The 4023-nt window shown below is 41.8% G+C and overlaps 1 pseudogene; it reads right to left on the bottom strand.

Moving 5' to 3' along the window:
- Positions 1-769: 769 nt before the first annotated feature.
- On the bottom strand, positions 770-1731 carry LOC116894294 (annotated as a pseudogene).
- Between the last annotated feature and the right edge of the window lie 2292 nt (positions 1732-4023).

Genomic DNA, 4023 nt, shown 5'->3' with positions numbered 1-4023 from the left:
GACTGGATTTTGGTGGCTACATATGTGATGGATCCCTAGGTGGGGCAGTCTCTGGACGATCTTTTCTTCAGTTCCTGCTCCAATTTTTGTCTCTGTATTTCCTCCTGCGAGGTCCCCTTCTTTTTTGAAATTTAAAGAAAAAAGTTATTGAATATCTGAAAAACAACTCCTACAAGATTGACTTTTCCATAAAACTGTAGCTACCCGATGCAGTGTGTCTATCATGTTAAAATGTGCATAAGACACAAATACAAAAAAAGATGAAAACAAGCCACCATTCTTTAACAATTGAGCAAAGATAAAATGCCTAAGGAAAAACATGAATGACTTGCAAAGGATGGGGTCTTTAAGCACTATTTTTAAAAAAGAGCACAGACGGATGAGTGTTCAGTTATATACACTGAAGGGAACCTTGGCACTAGGAATCAGAGTATTTTGTCATAAAGCATTAACACATATTATAAAAATGCATAGTGTCAAAGGAACAGAACCATCAGCATTCAAAAGCAGCGTTGCCAACTAGGCAAACACTCTACAGCGTGTCTCTCTGTTGTCCATCACTGATACACTGGTGGAAACTTTGCAATGAAAAAAGAAAGAAAGGAAAAAGGAGCAGTTACTCCTTCTGTTTTCTCTGTTTAAAATCAAACAGAAAACAAACATCAACTCTGTTATATACTGTCTTCAAAGTACAGGATTTGTACAAGAGAAGGACTAAGAACCAAACTGTTTACCGAGATCCAAGCACGAGTGAGAGAGAGAAAGCCCCTCACACGGCTTTCCAATGGTACTCAGGGAGAGCCACTTCATAATCACTGGCACTGAACAGAGTTGCAGAATTCTTTGCCAGATACTTGAGGAAATCATGTAGATAGTTCAGTAATAAAGCAAGGCTTTTCTCATCTCCAAATGTATAGGCCAACATCGCTCCAATTCGCACCAATAATCCAGTAAATGTGATGCTCCGAACACCTGGGGCATGGGTACATCTGGATGATTGGCCAAAATTTCAGCACACTGTGGTCTCTCAAATTTGTAGAGAAGCTGAGTGCCCAACTGTACATTGAAGCACTCAGTGCCACAACCTCATTAACAGCATACTTCTTATTATCTGTATTTCCTCGAGACTTTTTATAATTGGCACAATCCTCCAAAATGGAATCCACATTCTTCTTGGCAGGATGATAAAAAAAAAAAGCTGCTTTTGTCTGGTGATCAAGTCCCAGTCATCCTCAAGCCATGGTTTCAGCTCCTCAGGAATCTTCACTTTCACTTCAACTCTGTTCATGAATGCTTCTTCATTTTCAATGGTCGGTTCTACCTGGGCTCTCTTCTTCCTAGGAGGCTGAGGTGTCTCACTGGTATTGCCACCATCTCTGTTTCCAGGAGTTTTCTGTTTGTTCTTTTTTGTTTTCACTTCAATATTTTTCTGTCACAGACCAGATGTCTTCTTCCTTGGAGCAGCCCTTCTCATGTTGCCCTCTGTATATTGTTCCTGATTGGCCTTTTGAAGTTCTCACTGTTTCTGGGGTCCATGTATTTGAGTACTCTGCTTTCTGGCACGCATTCATCCTACTTTTTTATTCCAACCACTGTAATGGATAAAATACTTCACTTGTTTATCCTTTATGGCAACCACTGCATACTTGTTTCATAAAGAAGAGGCCCATGAAAGCACAGCACTAGCTCGCCCTCCAGGAATTTAGCCTTTGGATCCTGCTTGGGTGCCATTTATAAGTGATTCGCCACCTCCTCCTTCTCCCACCACCCCCGACTACCACTTTTGTTCCCCTTCTAAGAATGACTGAAGCATCCACATTTTGGTCTTCCTTCTTGAGCTTTATATTATCTGTGAATTGTATCTTGAATATTCTGAAATTTTGGGCTAATATACACTATTTTAGGCTAATATACACTAGTCAGTGATTGCATACTGTGTGTGGTATTTTGTGACTGAGTTACCTCACTCTGAATGATATTTTCCAGTTCCATCCATTTCCCTAAGAATTTCATGAAGTCATTGTTTTTAATAGCTGAGTAGTAGTCCATTGTGTAAATGTACCAAATTTTCTGTATCCATTCCTCTTGTGAAAAACATCTGGGTTCTTTCCAGGTTCTGGCTATTTTAGATAAGGCTACTATGAACATACAATACATGGTGCTGGTCTGCATGTAGAAGAATGCAAATTGATCCATTTGTATCTCCTTGTGCATAGCTCAAGTCCAAGTGGATCGAGGAACTCCACATCAAACCAGATGTGGTGAATATAATGGAAGAGTGGGAAAGAGCCTCTAATACTTGGGCACAGGGGAAAATGTGCTTATTCTATAAGCACAGCTTAAATAGCTTATGCTTTAAGAGCAACAATTGACAAATGGGACTTCATATAATTTCAAAGCTTCTGTAAAGCAAAGGACATTGTATATTAAACAAAATGGCAATCCATAGATTGGGAAAAGTTATTTACCAACCTTACATCTGATAGAGGGCTAATATCCAAAATATACAAAGAACTCAAGAACATAGACTGCAGAGAATCAAATAACACTATCAAAAAAATGGAATACAGAGTTAAATAGAGAATTCTGAACCGAGGAATCTAGAATGACTGAGAACCATTTAAAGAAATGTTTAACATCCTTAGTCAACAGGGAAATGCAAATCAAAATGACCCTGAGATTCTACCTCACACCAGTCAGGATGGCTAAGATCAATAATGCACATGACAGCATATGTTGGCGAAGATGTGGAGAAAGAGGAACACTTCTACATTAAATCGTTTTGAAAAATCAGTCTGACAGTTGCTAATAAAATTGGAAATATTTCTCCCTGAGAATGCAGGTATACTCCTGGGCATATACCCAAAGGCTGCTCTAATATATAACAAGGACACGTGCTCCACTATGTTTACAGAAGCCTTATTTATAATAGACAGAAGCTGGAAAGAACAGAAATGTCCATCAACAGAAGAATGGGTACAGAAAATATGGTACATATTCATAATGGAGTACTACACAGCGATTAAAACTGAAGACTTTATGAAATTTGCAGGCAAATGGATGGAACTAGAAAAATATCATCCTGAGTGAGGTAACCCAGGAACAAAAGAACACACATGGCATGTACTGATTAATAAGTGGAAATTAGCCCCAAAGACCACAATGCCCATAATACTAACCATGGAACATATGGAGTGTAAAAGGAAAGTAGACCAGGGTATGGATGCTTCAGTCCTGCACTGAGGGGGGGATAGGATGACTGTTGGAGTTGGAGGGGAACTGGGACCAGGGAGGGAGAAAGAAATGTGAGGAAATAAGAATGGCAGCATCAGGATCTGGAGGAAATGTGAGAGAGGTAGAGGGGTCAGGAAATCAAACAAAAATATGTAGCGGGGGGATGAGAAACTGGGGATAGCCACTGGAGGGTCCCAGACACCAGAGAAACACGAGGCTCCCAAGGTCCAAAGGGATGACTTTACTGAAATGCACAGAGAAGGGGGAGATAGATCCTGTATACACCTCCTCCAGCAGATAGGCACGGCCCCTGGTCAAGTGATGGGAACACCCACCCATCTCAATGTTTTTAACCCAGAAATATTCCTGTCCAAAGGAAGAACGGGGACAAAAAGTGGAACAGAAATCGAAGGAAGGGTCAATCAGTGACTGCCCCACCTGGGGATCCATCATGTCTGCAGACACCAAACCCAACACTTTTGCCGTGGTCAAGAGGTGTTTGCTGACAGGAGCCTAGTGTGGCTGTTCCGAGGGAAGTCTGGCTAGCAACTGTCCAATGCAGATGTGGACGCTCGGAGCCAACCATCAGAAGGAGCTCATGGAACCTGATGGGGGAGCTGGCTAAAGGACTGGAGGCACAAAAAAGGATTGCAGCAGCGACCAGAGAGGAGGTCCTTGTTCCCAGGGTGGCCCGATGCCCCAGTATGCTTTAGTGGTGAGGCAGGAGAGTGAGGGTGCAGGGGTTGGAGCACTTTCATACAGGCGAAGGGGAGGGAGCAGAGTGAGTGT

Source organism: Rattus rattus, chromosome 2 (genome assembly GCF_011064425.1).
Source record: "Rattus rattus isolate New Zealand chromosome 2, Rrattus_CSIRO_v1, whole genome shotgun sequence".
In the NCBI taxonomy this organism is placed as follows: Eukaryota; Metazoa; Chordata; class Mammalia; order Rodentia; family Muridae; genus Rattus; species Rattus rattus.
This window is presented reverse-complemented; position numbering and strand designations above follow the sequence as displayed.